This window comes from Centropristis striata, chromosome 13, assembly GCF_030273125.1.
Source record: "Centropristis striata isolate RG_2023a ecotype Rhode Island chromosome 13, C.striata_1.0, whole genome shotgun sequence".
NCBI classification, from domain to species: domain Eukaryota; kingdom Metazoa; phylum Chordata; class Actinopteri; order Perciformes; family Serranidae; genus Centropristis; species Centropristis striata.
The window spans coordinates 15,982,757-16,006,282 of NC_081529.1; the positions used below are offsets into that span (position 1 = coordinate 15,982,757).

Sequence of the window (23,526 nt, forward strand, 5' to 3'; positions counted from 1 at the left end):
ACAATCTCAGCATGGCCAGACGCCTGCACACGTCACAGCCCAACCCGGAAGTGCAGAGACATCTGTCAAAAAATCCTTCATCCTTTTCACGAAACAACGAAACAAAGGTGAGTTTTAAAGCCACACAAATGTCTCTACACACACTTATCGCGTGTATATTGTGCTATTTATCCGGTATAAGGTGAGTTTGGGCTCGCTTTAGCGCTCGGAGCACTTTTACAGAGCTAATATATTAGCCGTTAGCTGGCTAACGTTAGCAGGTAACTAACGGCTCCGGTTTGTGATGTCGGGCTTGTTCGGAGGACTTTTCGGCTGCTTTTTTTCTGGCTACTGTATGTGTGAGTCAAAGCAAAAATAATTTGGGTGAAAATGTAAAAAACACATGCCAAAAAATGAGCCCAATGTAGAAGAACGTGATGCTGTATCCTTCGGCTCAGACAGAGTATCCTGCCAAATAGTGACCGCCTCCTTCTGTTGCATCTCAGTGCAGGACAGCTGGAGGATGCACTGTTACACTACAAACCAGTCCTGAAATTGACTACAGCAGTGGTGGAAAGTTACTAAGTATATTTACTCAAGTACTGTACTTGATTAGAGTTTTGCAGTGTGTACTTACCTTGAGTAATTCCATTTTCTACTTGTTCTACTTGTTTATACTGTAAATTGTTAATACTTTAATATATTTTTACTTGTTTATTTGCTAATACCTCTTATATTTCTAGTCTATACTACTGTTTACTATTTATTGTTTTTTCCTATCCACTTTGCTGCTGTATTCTTGAGATTTCCCCGTTGTGGGACTAATAAAGGAAATCTTAATCTTAATCTTCTGTTACTTTATCCTTCTACTTTACTACATCTCAAAGGTGAATATTGTACTTTTACTCCACTACATTTAGCTGTTATTTTACAGATTCAGATTATAAATACAAACTAATAGATTAAAATGTGGCCTGTTATTAGTATAGAGTAATATACAGTGGTGGAATAAAGTATTTAGATCCTTTACTTCAGTCAAAGTACTACTACCACACTATGAAATTATTTCACATGTACTTAAGTGAAATTATCAGCATCAAAATGTAATTTAAGTATCAAAGTAAACAATTGACTTGTAAATTAACAGTAAAATACTGGCAGCTGAGTTGCCAGCATTCTACTGTTAATGTTACAGTTCCTGTACTGTTATTTACTTTACAGTATGTTACTGTGATAAAACCACATACTGAATTACAGTAAAATCCTGCATTTAGTTGTAGTAGTTGTAACTAGTTGCAATATTGTTGTAGTATACAATGCAGTCATTTTTTGTAAATAGAGCATATTACTGTCTGAAAGCCAATTACTATGAATTAAGCGCTATCTTAACTGTAACCTCAGTAATTTTAATATACCAAATACGGAATGAGTTAGTTAAATAAAATACAGCTGTTAAAAATGTGGAAAAGAAGAGACTTAGAATTTATATATATAATGTAATATATACCACTTATTTTGCTTATTCTTGTGTTGTTCCCTGACTTCATCCTTGCTTGTGTTGTATGATCTCTCAAATGTACGTTGCTTTGGATAAAAGCGTCTGCTAAATGACATTGTAGATGATTGCTGCAAAAAAAAGCAGCATTTTACTAATGTCAAGGTAGGGCTAATTCTAACTACTTAATATACTGTTATGTGATTTAATTTAAAAAATGTATATATTTTTTAAAAATTGATTAGGGTTTTTATGTAAATCTCGACCTGAAAAGTACCATAAGCTGTCAGCTAACTGTATTGGAGTAAAAAGTACAATATTTGCCCCCAAATTGTAGTGGATTAGGAGTATAAAAGTTGCAAATGTGGAAATACTCAAGTCAAATTTCTTGAACAAAACTGTACTTAAGTAAATGTACTTAATCCCAATACAATGGATTCAGACTTCCAGCAGTATATAAAGTAGTTAAACCATTCTCTCAGCTTTGAATGATATTATATCTTATTGTCTCTCTTATTATCTTTTGCATCTTGTCTATACATGTGGTCATTTACTTGATATTTCACCTATTCTTATCAGAATCAGAAATAAGTGAGTATGTAAATAAAATAAACATTAAAAAAGAGATATATACAAATATGTATGGATATAACAACAATGTAATTAAGTGACAAATTATCCAACATTAGATTTTAGATTTTAGTTTAAACTACAAATGACTCAACTGAATTGATGGAATAAATCACCAAATATAGCAGCATTTCATGAAAAAAAACCTTGAGGTAAAAAACTAATCTCAGTTCTTTTTGTTGACTATTAATAAAGAAGGAGGACAGTTTGAAAATGTAGAAGTTGTATTTGGCAGTACAAGTCCTGCTGTCTATTTTCTATAAATCTAAGTGCATGTACAAAAGATTCAGTCGGTTTGTCCCACAGTGTTTTTCTGCTCAGCGGTGCTGGAATTGTGTGCATGTGCAGGGAGGCGTGTGGGAGTTCAGAAACGCTCTGAATGGGAGTCTTGTTTGATTCATAACAGTCTATGGGTGAAAGTATTTGAATCTCAAAGTTAACTCGCTGGCTGAGTGTGCATTCTTCCCATTTTACAGCTCCTCTCATACTGCCACACAGATTCTTCACATATCTGTTGGGAAAGAGGGATTCTTGACACCATCGTGACTTATATGGTAAAAAGATTAACCTTCCTTCTCAGGTCATCATCACTCAGTCTCTTGAGTCAGAAATATCTAGAGTCTAACAAAATGAACCTTAACTCAATACACAAAATGATCTGTCACTGTTTAGGATAAGTACTAAAGAAAATAGTTGATAAATTGAAAAATTGATAATACACAGTAAATACTGTAATATTGTACAAAATGTATGATGATCGTAGACTGTATATAGAGGTAGAGAACTCATCTCCATATCCTCCCACTGTACAAAAATGAAGCCATCATGGGTAATTTTTCAACTTCATTTTTTAAATGGGTTGGGTCGGGGGGATTAGTAGTATTTAACTCAACATTCATGTTTTTTTTGTTCAATGAAAGAATTGATTGTTCACTAAAATAATTCTAAAATAATAATTAAAACTTGATGAAGTTCTACTTACAAATAAATCCATTGAAATGTAATTTTTTAGTTTTTTATGTTTTGATATGATACAGTTTGTTTAAATTACCCCCATAAATTTCCATAATCGCCATGGAAGTTTTCTGAGTTGGAATATTTCGACCCCTTTTCAACCGTAATTATTAGGGCCTCGGGGCAATCGCACCGAGCACTGGTCCCTACAGCTATTGCTGTATGGGACCAGTGCTCGGTGCGATTGCCCCGAGGCCCTAATAATTAAGAAAACAAAAATAAATAGACATATCATAAGTAGCTAAAAAATATCAATAATTGGTGACCATTGAAGAATAAATAAAAAACTAGAAAATTTCCTCTGGGGAAATTCTGAAAGGGCCACGGGGGCTACTGCTGGTGTGTGTACACTATGATGAGATTCTTCAGAGATTTCAAACAATTAATACTAGTAATGTTATGATGCTATATTTTATGCAAGGAGCACACCTACAACAAGCATTATTTTTCATGTATTTATTTATACAGCAATCTATGCCCTTTAACCTCAAACTGTGTGTGTGAAACATGTGTGAACACCTGGAGTAGTGTGTGCGCTTATGCGCGCATGTGTGTGTGCGTGCGTGTGTGTATCTGTCACTATAATCACATCAAAGGATCAAAGGCAATCAGAGCAAAGATCAAAGGCTTCAGAAATCAACAGAATTAACTGCCGCTGTTGAATGTTCCGACACAGTGACAGCAGCCAGAGGTGGACAGACTGGAATTTCTGGCCTCGGACAAAAAGCATTTTTGGCAAAACCATAATACCTATCATTGATCCTACTTCACTTTGAGCGTCCTGAGTTCTTCCTGAACAGCTACATATATTTTTTGTGAAGAAAAATGAAGAAATAGCTTCGTAAGAGTGATCTGAAAAACTGTTAAATATGCTTTTCTACAGAAATCTTCCTACGTTTTTAATATGGCTGTCAATGAGGCTGTTGGTGCGTGTTGGTGGCGCATCTGTGCGTTCTATGCCCAAACTATAACTCTGACAGCTTTACCAGAGGATTGTGTGAGAAGACACATTTTCCTACATTTCAATGAATAAATTATTTCTGTGGAATTTGCGGCCTGGAGCTCAGTTTTCAAATTCATTTTTTGACAATTTTTTCTCTCCCTCAACACTCTGAGCGATGACATCACACGCTCTGACATGAACATTCCATGCAATACACACCCATTATAATGTCAGAATTTCTCCAAAAATGATCATGGTCATTGAACAGAGATTGATAAAAAACTATATGACCTATCGAATCGTGGATTAATACACCAATACACAAGACTTGTGTCCACTGTTTAAAGTTTAAATGGAGTCTCTAGATGAAATTATGCTGGAGAAGTAGACGTTTGAAAATCTCCAAATATTAATTTTTTTCGCTCATTTTTTGTCCCATTAACTTCAATGCAAAATTTTGGGCAGTTTTTTGTGACTTATGTCGCGAAAAATTTGTATTCTGTAGAGAAAAGTAATAACACACCGATCCCGATCAAACCACATGTTTTGATATATAATTTGCCCTGAGCACTGGTCCCTACAGCTATTGCTGTAGGGGCCAGTGCTCGGTGCGATTGCCCCGTGGCCCTAATAAATAGCTAACACCCCAAGCATTATTTTCTGCATTATTTATATATATATAGATGAAAAGTTTAAATATCAGCGCGCCTTGGACAATTTATACACCGATACTGATAAATATTGAGAAAATAAATTGCCAATATTGGTTGACAATATCTGTAAATTGATATATCTTTCACGCTCTAATTAAAACCAGACTTATCAGAAAATTGAACACTCAAACAAACATCATTGTGATAAGAACTTTCTCAAATGACAGAGACCATCTTTGGGATAAAGCTTAGGTATTCATTTATTTGGTGTGGCCCATGTCCCATCTTCTGACATTTATGATATGCCAGCTATACTGCAGCCATCCACTAGGGGGCATTTGATATGTTTTGGCTTCACTTTTGGGGAGATGTCATGTCCTCCATCTCCATCTGATCTATGGTGATGATTTATTTTGAAAGAAAATCCACTCTTAAAAAATATTTTTTAAATACTTTAATACAAACAGTGGTGTTTCCAAAGTCAATAAATTGTGATTAGGATTTTTAGACCTAAAAAGTCCATACATAACAATATAACACACTGAAACACATTTAAAGATGTGTTGCAGTCATATGATTTAAATACCTTTTATTTACCATTCATCATAATTATGCTATTGACCATTGAATACAAAACATTTGCTTTTTGTTTATTATTTTTTCTTCTTAAAATTTGAAGTAACACGTAGCTGATAGTCACAGTTATTTTCCTGTGTGAGCAGCCTTTCTTCTTCCTTTAGCAGACCGAGCTACAGTCCAGTATTTTTTATCTGTGTGACGAAATGTGTTTCAAAGGCCATCTCAAAGCTATAAAAAAACTGAATTCAGCCACAGCATTTCAAGCATTGCATTTGAATAATTGTTACCAGATTGTTTTACTCCTTTTGTTTCACTCTTGGGGCGTTTGGTTTATAAAGAACAATTGACTCGGCTTTAAAATAGTTCAAACGGTTCACAGTTTTGGGTGGACGACGACAACAAATAAATCTGCTGTGTGCTTCAGATAAAAACATCCAGTGGACATCTGGCAGTTGAGATTTGTTGAAAAAACTCCATTTAAAAGCCCTGCTTGGTTGAATTAATAAACCCAAATTATGTTTTTTTTGGAAGGGTAAAACCTGTTTGGGCGAAATAAATTCTATATAAGAGGAACACAGATCCGCTCGCTGTTAACAAGATCAGTGTGGAGGGGACAGGCCAGATGCTCAGTTTCATATTGCTGAGCTGTACGCATCAAAAACAGTTATTAGACAGGTGGCCTTTCCTTAGACTTCCACCTGGCAGCTGGCAGATAGACACACTTTTTCTTTTGTTTATAGGAGCGTGTGTGTGTGGAGTGGAATGAGACCACTTGTCTTGATTTAGAAGTGCTTTTCTCGCCTCGCCACTTGTATTCTTTTTAAACACTAGTCAAATTTAAACTCCTCGGCTGATGTGTGTCGAGCTCTCCCTCTAGTCGACTGTGTCCATTCAGCCCGGTGCTGGATATTAAACTATTCAACCACTCTGTCAGATGTTCTTTACACACAAGCGCCAAGCTGCCCAGAGCCCCCCTCTTCATACACTACGAGATGCAGCCATTTGGTTTATTTACGGGAGGTGCTTCTGTAACTGCTGGGAATAGCCCAAGAGCCAATCGAAACACACGGTGGAGGCCAAGCTAATAGAATCTGACAGGAATGGAGTCATAGAGGCCGCTCAGGCATCGTAAAGCTGTCGCCATTTAAGCCCCTAAATTTGTCGCTATTACCTGCTCGCTTCTCCCTTTACATGGCCAAAGAGTTGTGAGGAAAAGTGCTTCCAGGCACCGGAGTTGGAGCAGGTGTTGTTACTCATCTTTTTCTGTTGCAACAACATCAGATAAGTGGTGGTATGTTGGGGTGGTGCACACATGCTTGTGTATTTTCTGCATTAATGCATTGAAAGTGAGTGTGAGGATTAATAATATCCGGCCCACCACTGTGGTATCGAGTGAGGATTACTTTAGAGTATGGTAGATTTTAACAAACAATATGTTTCTGCACTGCACCATTTCACAGTTTGACTGCACCCAGCTAGCCATGTACTGCAATTGTTTTACACTCATATTCTTATTTGGCTGTGTGCTTTTGGGGGAATTGCTTTGTCGATGGTGCTGCAGGGGAGGATGTCAAGATGTATGAGTCTTTTCTAGGTCGTCATAGTGTAAAACGCTACAGCAGTTAGCACATCAAACACAGGGAAAGTCATTGGAAATCGTTCTCTTGTCAGAAATCTATTGTATCTCTTAATGAATGGAGTTTTCCCCCACTAATGAGCTTGATTAAGAGAATATATGTAAATTCCCCTTTAAATTGGGCTTGTCACTTTGGCCAGTGAGGCTCCTGTTGGCCCGTTGGTCTGGCTTTGTGAGGGACTGTTACAAATTCACAAATCAAAATTGATGAATGTTGAAATAAAAAACGAATGTGCGATATTTGTTTTAACCTGATTTCCAATTTAAAGGTCAAATCTCAAATGAGGGTATATGATTTTTCAATAGTCATTCTACTGACATCCCACTGTTATCTTAATGCTTATTTAATTGGTTTGAAAACATGAGTAAGTAAGCTATTGAGTGTGTGTTGTAAAATATGAGTTTTAAATGTGGCTAATGTGGGCTGAATGCATCCTGAGTACAGACAATATGGAGAAAGATGATCTGCATATATTACAGTGTGGTGAGCATGTTGAAATGCACCGATTTTACATCCTTTAAAGCTGCTTCCAAGAATCTCCTTGAATGCAGGCCTACTAAGACATAATTGATATAGGCAGAGGCGTACTCAAAATGTCTTTGATTGGGCCTTTTATAGATGCAGCATGAGAAGAAGCTCATTTCTCACATGCCGATCGCTTGTGAGGGGAGGCAACAAGTATTGAATTAGTTTGCATGAGAGAAGGGAAATTGAAATATGGATTGGGGTCGCAAATGCCTGCCAGTGCTATTGGCTGTTTCGGATATGGAGGATGAAATGTATTTTCTGTGTGTATGTGTGTGTCAGTGTGTGACTGATGCAGACGGTGCCGGCATCGAATGGTTCTCCAGCGTTCCTATTTTCCAATAACAAGTTGGGAGCAGGAGTGACACAGATGAAGTGAATGTTTTAAGAGGAAAAGTAATCTTAAAGACAAGCCAAGCCATTCCTCACTCTAATACGCAGCCTCATCCTCTGCTTCTCCTACATCACCGCTTCTGTCTCAGAGCCAGACACGAGCCGGCTCTCTCACCATCTGCCATTTAGATGTATTTAAATCATGCATGCATGCTGAGTTTGGACCTGTGATTTGAACTGGTCAGGTCCCCGGTCTCTGCCAGGCTGCTCTGCACAACTCGTGACCCAGGAAAGCCATCTGAATAAGAATTAATGACAACACAGTTGGTTAAAAGTGTCATTGCCCAAAAGTCAGATCCAATTTTACTGATATTAACTGGCATTTAAGCCTGAAAGATGGTGAGCCATCCTAATGGTTTGATTACCAGATCAAGTTCCGTTCCGTCATGGCTGAAATGTTGTCTGATTTGGCATTTGAGAAGGATATTATTTTTAGGTAAAATGTTGATGGCAGTGGTAAGGATATACTATATTCAAAAGTCAAGAGGCCCTTAGTCGATAATGGAAACATGCAGATTGTATTTAAAATATCAAAAATATCGGGTCATACTGTGATTGTGTGACACAAAACGTTAACAAAAAAAACAACAACATTTTTTGTTAATTTTTTTAGCCAGGGTGTCCTCTTGAGTTGGTAATGTACCAAAGGGTTGATTTAATTTATTTTTTAAACTTTGACTTTTAAAATGCATTTTGAATTTGAACATTTTCTCTTGGAAAAAAAAGTATTTATATAAAAATTGAATTGATTTAATTGGACCATCATCTGTCATTATGACAGCAACCTTAGCTGACAGCGTCAAAGCAATAAATCCAACAAGAACGCACTGGTAAAAAGCAACATGATGTTTACCATAGTACTATACTTGTATATAAATTGACTAACAGAGCCAAGAGATAAAACATGGCAGAGTAAGTCTTAAAGAAAAAAAATGGCAACATTACAGATTTAAAGTTGAAGAAAGAGCTATGGAGACATAGCAGATGCAACGTGTGAACAGTGCAGGAAAAAAGTCAAGGCTGAGAGCTGCATTACTGCCACAAGGTGGACTCGAGTCTCACTCGAGTCTACACTCTCTTTCACTGGCTCTCTCAGTCTCATTATGTTCCACTTGGGAGTAGCTGCTGAGTCAAGTGCGACGCCTAGTGGTGAAATTTGGTACTCCGACCTGATGTGTACCAACCAACTGTTGTTAGAGCTTTATCTGAAAACAAAGAAAGGCAGTGACAGTGAAAATTAGACATGCAGCAGAGTAAGAAGTAGCTGTGGGCTTCACCGTTGTTACAATTGCATATTTGAAGAATAACAATAAAAGACTGTAGTTGCCATCATGAAACTTCTCTTACAGAAAGACCTTGTCCCAAACCAATTGAAATAAGGTCATGGGAAAGTGTTCACAGGTAACTGCTCCACCTTCCTCACTCCCAGCAGAAAACATTCCCTCTCAATGGAGCTGCCCGTCAACAATAGGGGACTGGAATAGAGAGAGGGCAGGAGGAGGCGGAGGGAGAGTAAAAATCGTGGCTGTGAAATCGATAGTTCATACTGTTCTGAAATTGAAGGGTTTTTTTGTCAGAAACTGTGTGTAGAAGGTGGAATATGAAATAGCTTTGGTAGAGGCCCCTGATGTAAGCAGCAGTATTGATTTACAGAGACCTGGTCCAATTATTGTACCGCAGGTTTTGTCAATGCCCTTTAAAGGGCCAGTGCGACTCTGGTGGGGCAAAATTTTTGGGCAGTGCCCAACTTCGCCTCATCTTCTCTTCCCCGAGTGGCCTGCTGTTTCTGTCACCAAAGTCACTGAGAGAGACTCAAGGAAATAGAGTCTTCTGTTTCTACAGTTTCTACAGTCTCTCTGAGGACACAGCTGCAGTATGGGAGATTTCCCCTGTTGGCAGTTCCTGTTAAGAGATTCACTGGCATTACAACATAAAGAGAAAATAATCCTCTCTCTATGTGTGGTAGTGTCTGTCTGCATGTGTGTCTGCTGGCAAGTGGCTTAGAGAGAAAGAGTCTGACTGAGTGGACTGACAGAATCAGTGTCTGCATACGAGACAGCCACATTTTTGTACGTCTGTATGTTCAGATGTGTTGTGTTACTGAACAAGGATGCATGAATGTCTGTCTGGCTGCAGCTCTTGTTGAGGTGTATTCACACATATCCCCTACAGTTTAGCAGTTATTGTGAACAGCCAGACATTAGCGGAGAAATTGCAGCTGTTTTAAAGCTTTTATTGCTGGAGGATTTGCTGGGTAAAATGGTCTGTAATTCCCATCCTGCGCTCCCGCTGTGCTGTCCCTGCTGCTGACGCTGCTTTCATACTGCCCTAGTCTGGCTTCATAAGGAAAAAGCGACAGGAGGCTATCAGCTCCCGGAACAATATAGGACAAACCCCCTCCCTTCACTCCTGAGTCAAAAAAGTTTGCTGGCAATGAAAAGAAGCCTCTTACTAAGTCTCTCTTCCCCTTTGCTTCCTCTACAGTCGCCATGTGTCCCATCTCTTCTTCCCCTTTCCTCTCCCTCCCTCAACTCTCGTCCTCTCTCCAAGTAACGGGAGTCTCATGCAATATGCTGTGTTTCCCCACTTGAGTGTTAATGAGGCAGATGAATATTCATGAAGAGGAGGCTGACATCGCTCTGTGGCGATTGTGCAGAGGATGTTTGTGTGCACAGGCACTGTGGTGGCCACATTTCTGAGGGATCTGTTGTGGGTAGACATCAGGGGACGCTTGGCTTCTCTGCTAATGATGCAGATGTGTGTCCCTGAATTTTCTTTTGGTTGGTGATTGTTGATGACCCCTTCCCAAGGCCTCTCCTCTCTCCCTGGTGGCTGTTGGCGAAGCTTAAGTTTAGCCTCCAGCTGCTGGTGGAGGACAGCCAGGGAGTTGGAGACTGAGAAGAGGAGCTACCTCTCATTCTGCTGCCTACACTCCTCCTCCTCCTCTTCCTCCCTGTGGCTCTGGCTTGTGACAAGCAGATGCCATGGGCCGCCTCTCTGGGGATCATTGCTATCCTTTTTTATTATACGTCTCACACTTTCTTGCCACCTGTATTCATCTCTTCATTTTCTGAGTCCTGCATTTTCTTTCTCGGAACATATTGTGCTGTGATGTCTACAGCCGCCAGCACTACTTTTTGAAGGACATATAAGTAAGCATGCGGCCCATTTTAGCAGCAAAAGGCTGCATGATGCGTGCTCGTCATGTCTCATGCTTTGCCATTTCCTCCCGTGCTCCCCCCACCACACTTTTTTTCATTGTCAGCTTTGTTCTGCTCTTCAGATTCTCTTCCAACACTCCCTATAGTAATCTCTCACTTTCTCTCTTTCCTCTTTTGCTCAGGCAGTCTCTCATTTGCATTTTCTAACTTACCTCCTCATCCCAGTCTTCCTCTTCTCTCTCTACCGTCTCCAGCCTGCGGCTTTCACTGCGCCCCTTTCCCCTTCTTATTTGCCATTACTCCCTCTTTTTCCCTCTCAGCCTCCCTCTTTCCTCCCTTGCTCCTCTGTAAGATATCCGACCCCTGCAGTCTACCTCTGAAGGAGCTCCTATTGTTCTGTTAAACATCTGTAAAATCTTTGATCTCCCACAAGCCATTTTCTACATGAGGTGATGTGTGTTTATGTCTGCGGCACAAGGTGGAAGTGTGTGTTTGTCCGTCTGTCTCATGCTGTTTGTACTCGGCAACCTTTAATTTGGAAAAGGTGAGTCTGTTGGCGCTGAAGAGGAGGACAGTCTGACTGGCTCCTTTTATGTCGACGATGACATAATAGAGGCCTTCATGCCCCTCGGTTCTCCTGGCCTCCCTGTGTTCATGAAAACTGTGGCACTGCCACTTAATATTGTCAGTTCCAGTCTAGCAGGCGTCCATGCTGATTCTCATGCACACACACATCCTTCCAGCAGTTGGGGAAAGGGTGGAGGCTGGCCAATTTATCAGCGCTCTGACTGTAAGGCTACAGGGAGCCCTCCGTCTTCATCAGTTCACTCAGCAGATAGGCACACCCCAGTCACCGCTACTAGACTTACCTCATGTGTCTCCATTACACGTTAATAACAAAGCTGTGAGGGTGAGTAGAATTGGCGCTCCATGTTATGCCATGTTAGGGAACAGAGGTCTGCTCAAATCACAGGTGGAGCAGGTTAAAAATGTGTTTATTGACTCTAAAAAATGAGAAGGCTGTTGCACTGCAGTCATTTTATTATGAGTTAATGAAAATAGCATTAGCCAGAGTGTAACTGCATTATTAGGTGACTGTTATGCTCCATTTTGATTATTGCAAGTGTGAAGCAATTTTACAGCTAATCACAAATAGATTAACTTCGAAACATCTTGTACTGGCTGCATTTATTTTAGTTCCCTGCTTCTTTCTTTGTACTCCTTTATCTGTAGTTCTGCGCTCTATATGAGCTTTTATGTTTTTATGTTTGTTAGTTAAATTCCATCACAGGGATTTCTTATCATTATTTATTATTCTGTAGATTATTTTGTATATAAAGCAACTGAAAATTTTTAAAAATGCTCACTGTCATTTAAACAAAGCACAAGGTAGGCCTATAAAATAAGATAAGAAATATGTAACCAACACACTTACCAACAACATACACACATAAAAAACATCTATATCTATATCTATATCTATCTATCTATATATATATATATATATATATATATATAAAGAGCTTCAATTTACATTCAAAATAGTAAAAGGTAATAAAATACGGTAGATTCAAGAAAATAAAACCAGGTATCATCAAACCAGTAAGCAGTACCTTAGGCCCTGATAAAATCCTTTCATATTAAACTATAACACTACAATTTGTTGCTGTTTAATCATTCGATCGAGGATGTAATATATTTTTTGTTTTTGTTTTCTGTGTTTTAGAGTGTGTGTTGGGTCGAATCTTCCGTGCCTCCCTGAGCACAGATTTTTTCATAAAAAAATCTCAAGATGGTGATGTTCCTTTTTTCCCTCTGAGCTGTCTGAGTAAGACGTGCAAGCTTATACTTTAATTGTCCTGACAGGTTACTATGCCATATGCCAAATTAAATTATACTCTATAATCATTTGATAAAACTCACTATTCAGAGTCTAAGCCTTCTCAAAAAATACAAACTCTGTTGTAGCAAAGAACAGTTTTCAACACCAAGATCAAATATCATGCCCTCAGTTTTCTTCTCATTCTCAGTTCACCAGTCCAGGAACTGTTTAATTTAGAGAGTGGTAGAGTAATATGTAAATTTTTCCAACTCAAAGTGATTATAAAACAGAGAAAACCAGCAAATCCTCACATTTGCGGAGCTAGAACTCATTATTTATTTATTTTTTAGGAATTTTGATTGAAACGGCTTAAAGGTGCTGTACACAACATTCAGAATATTAATGAGCAACAAACAAATATTTGCTATGAACAGATAGTGAAGTAATGGCATCCTGAGCAGAGAATCAAGTCAGACTCCCTCGGTGTGTGTTGTAATCCAAGCTTCTCTGCTCTTTGTTTTGGTTGGCAGTCCAGCCAATTGTGCATGTTACTGTGTGAGTCCTTCCCCTGGCGTCGGTATTTGACAACCTGGGAATGAGAACAGGTTGTTGAATCTGTCGGCTCCTCCCTTTGTGTTCACGTCCCGCTGGCTGGTTGCTGGCAACTCGCTGCCACTCTGTGCGTGGAGCATGTGCTGGGCTTCTTCTACCCTTTGATAATATTTCCCAGCTTGGGCTGTTTACGTAACTCCTGATGAGCAGCGCTCTCCTGTTGAAGTCAGGTCATCTTGGTGAACTAATAATGGAGCTAACTTCCATGCTTGGCTTTTTACGGGTACTTTTTATAATTATTTTGCTTGCTAATTGCTGTATCATGTATAGAATTCAGGATTGTGATCAAGTTATTCTTTCATTTGTGTGGGTGGACATGGTAGCCAGGATTAATAAAAGCACCCAATAGACAGCAAGGCAGGAGAGTGAGCAGGGCCTACCTAACTTTATGTTATATTACTGGGCAGCAAATATACAAAAGATACTCAGCTGGTGGTATGACAGTGAGTTGGACTGGTGTAAAATGGAGTCCCACTCCTGGCACACCTCTTCACCCTGCACCCCTTTGCCACTTTCAGTTTCAAATTGTACCTCAAATCCTGTAATCCTGTCAACTTTGAAAATATGGACACAGTTTCGCAAACATCTCAAGCTAAACAGTCTTGTCCTTCTAGGTCCATTATGCAATAATCATATTTTTTTTACCTTCTAAACTTGACTCTGCTTCTTTCGCTACCTCCAGGTTTGCAGTTTTATGAAAGAGCATTGCAGTACATTTCCATGTTTACCGGCAGATTTACCTAAAATTCTTGACAAACCAGAAACTTGGATAAAAATGATATCAAAGCTGTACACAGGTCTTCTCCAGGCTAACCCCTCTCCACTGATCACAGCAAAACAGGGGTGGGAAAAAGAGCTAGGAATCCAACTCCAGGATCCTTGGAAGTGAATTCAAAGTACTGCAGAGAATTAATTTCAGCAAAGCAAAACTAGCAAAGATTTTTCCTGGCAGTAGTGAAGCTTGCAATAGATGTGGACTTAGCCCATACTTTCTGGCCATGCTCGAAGCTGACACAGTTCTGGAAGAGCTTTTTCAAGATCATGTCAGAGGTTCTAGTTGTAGCTATCACTCCCTGTCCGCTCATTACTATTTTTGGAGTTCCCTCAAATTATTTAGAATTCAGTAAGCAGACATTAAATGTTTTAGCTTTTGCCTTTCTGATTGTCCGCAGGCATATCCTTCAACACTGGAAGTTGCCTAAACCCCAAGCAGAACAATCTTGGCAGACTGACCTAATGTCATTCCTTAAATTAGAAAAAAATCAAATTTTCACTCTGAGGGTCAACTGAGAAATTCTATACTACATGGCAGACGATTTTCTCATATTTTGATAATGTAGCTACAACTCCTACGGTGTAGGAGTTAACAACACTTTCTGGGTTTTTTTAAATTTATTAATTTTTTTGTCCAGCTGTGCCCTTACATCAATATGAATGTAAGGTAAATTTGAATGTAAGGTGGTTGATGAGATATTCTGTTTGAAAAGGGAAGACCAACTTGGGTGGGGGGGTCCATCTCGAGCTACTCTATGATTTCCACCCCTAATCAGGTGGCGGGAAAATAGATACAGTATATTATCGCGATATTTTGCGAGGCAATATTATATCGATTCATGGACGCCAAGTAACAATATTTAGGGCTCAGATTTTTGCCGTTTTAGTTTTTTTTCAGAGGCAATAGTAGGCCCACTTTAGAATTTAGAAGATCTAAGGAATCTATAAGCACCATGTACATCAGGATATCGTGTCGGTAAAATGTTGAAATAACGCTGAAAATTTTGCTATTTTTTGATGTTTCATGGTGTGTTTAGATATCATGCTATCTAAATGAAAATAGGCTCTCTGGGTTCCCACAAGTCTCCTCCTTACATAAATGGCTACCTCCCAATTCAGAACGCGCAAAGAAAAAAACACAATCCAAAAAACAAAAAAAATGCGTAAAATCACAGTAATATCGTATCGTGACTCAAGTATTGGGATAAAATCGTATTGTGGGGCCTCTGCTGATTCACACCTCTACTAATCAGTGGCAACTTCCATATAAACATTGATCTCCCACGAAAGCTTGGCAGTGCAGAATACTCACAATGAGCTAGCTAGTCTGAGCACTTGTTGTTTTTAGCTTGCAGCCGTCATGTTTGTTTGTTATGTCAGAGGTGAAAGCCATGTGCAAAACCTGCATTCCCGGCAGAGACTCTGAATGTCTTTCAAACTCTGCTGATGGGCTGTTGGAATGCAATCCCAGCCCAGACAGAAATTTTGTTCAGTATTCAAAGTACAGCTCTTTTAATCTATGAATCTCCAAATAATTGCTGATTAATTTTCTCTCATTGTTTCAGCTTTACTCCAGTGTTCAGCAGCATCCAGTCTTTGTGTCTGGAAACTGCATTAGCCAAATCAAACATCAGTTGTCAATGAAATTGGGATAAAATCACATGCAAGAAAATTCAACTCTGCTTGTAGTTTTAATGGACACTGGACTGGACAAGGTTATCGCCTGAATTCAGCTTATTAAGTTGTTTGAACCTTGAGTGCTCGTCACTGACGCATCCTGCTGTCTCAGGGCCATCCTGCGACAGCGAAGGATTCCTGTCTTCTCTCCGTCCTCTCGCTCCATCTCTCCGCTGTCCTTGGCCTGTGTGGCCCCTCTCTTCCCTTGGCCCGCTGCTGATCAAAGCCCCTTTGAGGGTCCGGGGCTGATAGGGATTTGATGATATGTGTTCGTCTCTTCTTGTGTGATTAGACGGCGTGTGACAGGTGGTGTCGGCCCCATCAGCTCGCATTAAGCCCAGACGCTGTGCTGACACCACTGCTGCCATTTTTATCTTTTAATGTTACACCTTCCTCACCAGCTGAATCAATTATCAGTGATTATGTTAGTGTCAAAGTCTTTAGCGCCAGGCTGAGCCCCACCGCCGCCGCTGCCTTTTAGTCGCTGTGTGGCCCAGAGGCCCAACAGACGCTACACTACGCTGATCCCCAGTCAGAGCACTGCTGCTGCAGAGGGACAGCTTTACAGACAGCTCTAAGTTTAACCTTCCTCCTCAACAGAGCTGTGACAATGCAAGGAGAGTTTATTATGCCTGACAAAACTCCCCCATGTAGGTTCTCCTCAGCGAGAAAGCTGCATAGCGATTAGCCCTATCATGTTCAATTGTGGATGTAGCTGTCAGAGCTGGCTTGGTGGTCTTGTTGTGTCCTTGGATTGAACATGGTTGCTTGAGAAGAGCATGTTGTATAAGTAATAAGAGATCACAGAGCCTTTGCTGCACCACACTTGTGTTAGCTGCTAAAAGGGAGAATTTTCCATGCAAAATCTCTCCTCCACACTCCACACTCCACCGATGTATCCCATCTCTTTCTCTCATGGGCTTTCCTCAGTAGAAGTACACACTTGGCCTTGGATTTACTGGTGCTGTGTGTGTGTGTGTGTGTGTGTGTGTGTGTGTGTGTGTGTGTGTGTATTTTTGCCACCGGAACACACAGGGCAGTGAGGCGTCTCGTAAAAACTCCTCTCCACCTTCGAGTGTCAAAGCTGCATCACACACACGTTCACACATTTTATAGAGTCTTTAAATACCTCAAAGCTGCAAATTTAGGAAATATATCACACATTCTGTAAGACACATTCACATGAACGACTTTGCTTGGAGTGTCATGGCAAGTAGATAAGCATCAGCTGCTCCATCATATTCCCCATCACCTTTATTTCTACTCACACACTAACTGTCAGTATGCTTGGGTTCCATTTAGGAAGGGCTGTCTCACGGCATTACAGTATAAAAGAGTATTTAAAAATCCAGATGGCATGATTTTCAATACTCACACACACACACACACACACACACACACACACATACATACACACAGATGCTGTATTGAGATGAAATGTCAGGAAACTTTGACGGTAGAAAAAAATGCTGCGCAAAAACAGCTGGATTTGCTGTGCAAGTTTCTCAAAGGTTGATCAAATATATAGGCACATTGAAATAACAGGTTTGAGATGAAGTAGAAGTTAGGATATTAACCAGAAAAAAAGACCAGTTTAATTTTGGATTATTACACTTTGAACTAGTTGGAGTAGCGTTCTGCCTTCTTTGCCGAAAAAAGGTGAATTCAGTTCTTTGAGTTGTAGTTATTTTGAAGCTGAAATTGAAGTCAAATTTGATAAGGATCAGGATCCAATACGTAGATTTGATAGGATGTGTCATTTATTTAGTAATCTATCAAGCTAATTTTTTTGTTTTGTTCTCAAATGCAATTTAAAGAAGACTTTGGGAGCTTGTGAGAGGGATTTTTGTTATGTTTTTTGGACATTTGGGGATCCAGACAATCAAAGGAATAATGGCAAAATAATCATTTCATTAATTGATAAAGAAACTATGTATAATAATGACCAGTAAATTCCAGTCCTCTGCCAATGCCTGCTGTTTACGGGAGATGAAGGCTGCAGTGTGGTTCCTGTCTTTCCATTAGCGGAGCTCTCTGTTGAAATAAATCAAGGGTCAGGTTTGGAGTTGCCAGTTAGGATTAGAGTTTTTAAATTCAGCTGCCGTGCTTCTTTACTCGACAAGCCTTCGCTGTTGACAGGGGTGGAAGTTTGTTTGAGGCTTTTAAGATCTAATGTGTCCGCCTGCTATCTAAGATTGTTTCTTTGACTCGCTCTCGACCCTCCCTGCCTCTCCGCCTGCCCATCCTCTCCTCCTATATGTTATCCAGTGTTGAGTGGTGGTAAGGAGAGATAGTAATCTGCTCTAGCCTTGGCACTCCCTCGCACTCGGGTCTCATTGAAGAAGATTGATGGCCCTCTTTCTGGAATGGCTGTTGTTTTGGATGGAGAGAGAAAAAGATGGAGGCAGAGAAGTGGATTTAGAATGAAAAACTGAGCAAGTGGAGGTGGAGTGGGGGCCAGGCAGGAGTGGGGGAATAAGAGAAATGGAGGTAGTGTGAATGATAGTTGTAAAAGATGGAGAAATGAAAGAGGAAATGTCACCGTGGAGAAGCTTGAGAGCTCATTAAATTTAGTTTGTATTTTATTGAGTGAGTGCATGCATCCACCTGTGATTGGTTTCAGTTTCGCACATCCGTCTTTTTTTTTTTTTTTTTCCTGATGCACATGTGGGTTATGGAATTGGCTGCACTTCATTTGCATGTCAGCAGGATTATATTTAAATGTCAGCTTTTCTCTCAGGATGCAAAGAAGCCAGGAACGTGTTGTGATGGAGAGAGTTTGTACATGGGTCTCATGTTTCTGTTGCATTAGAATGCTGTTGCCTTTAGGCCTTTAAGCCACGTGCTGTTCACTATTAGCAGTCAGCGCTGCGTTGCAGGGGGGAATTAGCAGCCCTTCATCCCTCCTCATGATGGGTCTGTTGCTCGGTGCCCGAGTGTGGGCGGCACTGGGTTGATTGGCTGTGATGACAGTTATGCTCTTAATTGTGTCAGTTATTCTTCCTCTGTGGCTCTTTTTTGAATGTAGTGAAGCGCTTGATGTAACCCCCCTGGTGTTTTGTGCCTTTCTACATATTGGGCTTTTTAAGTCTATGCAGGTTTCAGGAGCGGTGAGACGTAGAGGAGCAATCCTTTCTTCTTCCACCTTAATTCTCCCATCTTTTGAGAAGAGAATTGAGTCTGACTTTTTATTTTATTTTTTTGGGCTACCCCCATCTCTTCGTGTCCCTCTCTGCCCTCTGTTTAATGTGTCTTCTATCCCTTTAGTGACTCAGATTTTTTTGTTTCTTTGTTTCTTGACTATTCTTTGAGCTGCTGTTTCACTCCTTTCTCTCTCTGTCTTTCTTGCTCTATTTCATCAGCCTGTTGTACATCGACCTATCTTTCATTCTGCCTCTACCCCCTCCGTTTCTCGTCGGCTCTTCATTTTTCTGCTTTCTATTTTCCCTTGCTCTTGTATTTTTGTTTCCCACCTCCCTGTCTGGCAGCTCCATCATCCTTTTCATTCGTTTTATTTCCCACACAGTCTGTGATGTCTCATGGTGCTCAGGCATTGCTGGGGTCATCCAGGCAGGTCTTGGTGGCATGACTGGTTGGATTGTCTTTTGCCGTCCGTCCTCATCTTTACTGGGCACTTGAGACTGCCAGTTCACAGCAGGGCAAACGACACAGGACAAAGAAGACAGGAAGGGCATGCAGGCCGGGTCTCATCCTGCTTATCTAAACCATAGATGGGGTTGTTACAAGCTCCAGGTCATACCTCATTTCCTGTGGTCACAACCCAGTTTCACACCTCTGACCGGTGTGTGTATTGGACACAGGAAATAAAGACCACAAAAACAATACTTTAGTTCCAAAAGTGGAACAATCAGGAAGGAAGAAGATGTGAAAGTTGAGGACATTGCTGTTTCTGTCCTTTCTGACTTTTTATCCACTTGGGGGCAGCACAAACGAGCTGTGAACTTACTTATTATCATCTTTTTTCCACCAACCCCTTGGGGAAAATGTGTCTCTTTAGCTTTTAGATATTTCACTATGTTGACCTGCTTTTAGCTAACTTTGTCTGCCATTGTTTGTTTGGCAAGTAGCTTCAAGAGAATATTTGGATAAAAAGCGTCTGCTAAATGACTAAATGTAAATAAAGCCTAAGGGTTGAAGGCCCTGCACAATAAGCTGGAAGTCAATAACCACAGATCTGAGGGGGACTGCAGAGTTTGGCTAATATTTTCTGTGGCTTCATTTCACCACTTGAGCCACTTTCACATGCAGGTTGCTATGCAGTCTGTTGTTAATATCTACAAATATGAATTGTATTTATGTAAAGACATCAGTGATTTTTTAATATCATTGCCACTTTAAAGAAAGGGTCTTCTATTGACTCTGGTGGAACTTGTTCCAAATTATGTGTTTTTTGGTTAAACATTACAAATGATTATTTATTTATTTATTTAATCAATGTTTTCATTGATAAAAAGGGGGAAAGAAATTGTTTGTCATTTGTTGCTTGTTAAAAGTAATAAATGACCATCATAAGTTCCTTTTTTGACAACAACTAACAGTCCAAAATAGGGTTGAAAAATGTTAGAAGTTTTCAAATGTTTTTAAAACATCCATAGCTCTTCAGTTAATTATCATGTATAATAAAAAAAAGCATCACTTTCTTTTGTTTAAGAAGCATTAAACCTGCAATTGCTTTGCTTTTTGTGCTTGAAAATGACTAAAATAAGTATTTATTATTATTATTATTATTATAATTATTATTTACTTTTTATTGGATCTCCATTAGCACCAGTACATTAGCATAGCTATTCTTCCTGGAGTCCAAACATTAAATCAAATTGTCCATTCTCCGAGATCATCAACAAAACAAAAACAACAACAACAACAACAACAACAACAACAACCGTCAATACAGTCACAACACATATACAATCATAGACACTGACAAACATGTATCACAAGACATGACGCAACACATTGCATTTTAAACCATGGGACGCCGGTTCGCATCCGGTCCGCTGCACTCTTGCTGCATGTCTTATTATCATTTAAAATTTTAATTGATAAATTAATGTAACAGTAATACAATCCGTGTAACCAGCTGATTCTCTTATTGCAACGTGTATCACCGTCCTATTTACGCGGTCAAAGCCAGGGGGCGCATAATTAGGCTAATGTTGGTAATACTTTCACTTTCACAAGAAGGAGACTTTGAGCAGGATTCGGAGCGCGGCAGCGAATGAATGGGAGACAGATGGATGGCCAAAGACCTCAAGTAAGTTCATTGCTAAATGTTGCTACAACTCAAAACACATCGATCATATACAGTAGTTTCAATAACAGTACAGTAATAATTTTGACACTCGTACTTATCAACATATATAGCGGGCCTTCATTGTAACATGTACAACGAAAGTACAATAATTGGCAACGTATGATCGTACCAGCGGCAGGTCGGCACACATAATGATGCACGAGCTGAAGGGAATCCCCGCTGACGTCACTTCATTCATAATGAGTTTCTGTCCCTAGTGCCGACAAAGGCCCGCTATATATGTTGATAAGTACGTGTTTATAAGTAAGTGTTTTGAGTTGTAGCAACATTTAGCAATGAACTTACTTGAGGTCTTTGGCCATCCATCTGTCTCCCATTCATTCGCTGCCGCGCTCCGAATCCTTCTCAAAGTCTTCTTCTTGTGAAAGTGAAAGTATTACCAACATTAGCCTAATTATGCGCCCCCTGGCTTTGACCGCGTAAATAGGACGGTGAAAATCTACGCTCTTGAATAAAGATAGGATAAATCTTCCATATAGGAACACTATAATACACAGCGTGCTGCTGTATTTTGGGCAACTTGCAATTTGTTTAAATCTTTCATTGAAGCACTAGACCAAATCGGAAAACAATAATCTAGCTGTGTCTAGCAAAACTAATGTGTTTGCAACTTGCTTGACGATATGCTGGGGTCTAATTTTTAACACTCTTTTTACCGTTACGACACCTCTTCCCATTTTGTTAACAATATAATCAATATGTTTCGACCATGCTAGATGTTGATCAACAATTATGCCTAAAAGTTTGGTATCGTAAACTTGTTCAGGAAATGGAATGTTATTAATTTCCAAAATGGAAATGGAATGTTATTAATTTCCAATACCAGTGTAGGTACATCACTCAGCATATACTTTGACTCAATAACAATAGATTTACTTTCAATATCAATTTGTTTTCAATAACCCATTCTGCCACTAACCTTAAATCAAGCTGTAACTTATTATTTAATCCTACTGCGGACGTTTCAGCTGAATATATTGTACAATCATCTGCATACATAATAGTTCTAGTTTTATCTAAAACAAGTGGGAAATCATTTACAAAAATAGAAAATAATAACAGCCCAAGGCAACTCCCTTGAGGAACCCCACAGTTAACATATTTAATATCAGACAAACTGCCATTAAAAAAAGCTGTTTGACTTCTGTTTGTCAAATAACTCTCCATCAGTTGTATGGCTGACAGACTAAAACCATACTGCTTGAGTTTTTCTACTAACATAAAATGGTCAATAGCATTGAATGCAGCACTAAAATCAAGCATAACGACACCCAGTAATTTTCCATTGTCTATGTCCCAGCGCCATTCATCTGTCATATGTGTCAAGGCTGTACATGTGGAGTGTCCCGGCCAAAAGGCACGTTTAAAATTACTATTTAAATTATTGATGTCAAAGTACTTTTGAATTTGATCAAACATGATCCTTTCCATTACTTTCCCTAGAGCAGGTAGCAGACTTATTGGTCTACAATTCGCACCAGAGAAAGGTGCAGCAGAAATTTTGATGATCAAAATAGGAAATTCATTTTAGATATTACATTCACAAACAGATGATGTAGCATTGCTCTAGCTCTCGACCCGTTCTGCTGGTGTGCTGGTTGAAAAACTCCTGATATGGAGACAACCACAAAATACTGAAGTCCACAAACCAGTGGGTGACGTCATGGTGGCTACATCCATTATTTTGATAAAGTCCATGGTTTTACACAATATCCCAACTTTTTGTGAACTGGGGTTGTAATTAGGGATGGGAATAATTAATCGCTGATTGATTAATGGTTGTTAAGAATTTGGTAGATCATGTGGAATTTTTAATTGATCTGTGTATTTTTTAATTGTATCTATGACTGCGTATCAGTGCTCACAGAACTGAAACACGGCCGAGCGTTCAGTTCTGCGGCCGTACGTCAATAAGACAATAAGCTGAGAATTAAGTTGGATAAAGCTACAGTTTGCAAACTGAAATACAAGAGTATTAATTTGAGCAAAACTAGCTCACTGTATCAACCCTTGCTAGCATGAATTACTAGGTTTAATTTGATCCAAAACTTATTTAAACACAAAACACATTTAAATATCAGTTTATAGGTGAAAACTAACCTCATGCCTCTTCAGGGGCTGAAACATAAAACATTGCACTCCCTGACGTTATCTTTTCAGTTTAATCTCAGTTGATTTAGTTTTACGATTTACAGGTTTAGAGGTTGATTAATCGATTCATTTATCGTTAACGTTATAGATAATCGAGTTGGCAGGTTTCTTCCAAATGCACAACCATAGTTGTAATACTCTAGACA

General features: G+C 39.5%; 1 protein-coding gene across 2 annotated transcripts in view; it reads left to right on the forward strand.

Annotated features, from left to right (window-relative positions):
• The first annotated feature begins 61 nt into the window (after positions 1 to 61).
• spop (speckle type BTB/POZ protein) overlaps positions 62 to 23,526 on the forward strand; it is a 127,346-nt gene continuing 103,881 nt past the window's right edge. Inside the window, exons 1-2 of one of the 2 annotated variants that reach the window (XM_059348901.1) lie at positions 62 to 107; positions 2,581 to 2,658. The gene's annotated coding sequence lies outside the window, so the exon portion shown is untranslated. Of the gene's footprint in view, positions 108 to 209; positions 339 to 2,580; positions 2,659 to 23,526 lie in introns of those variants that run through there. The other variant, XM_059348902.1, reaches the window with a different exon arrangement.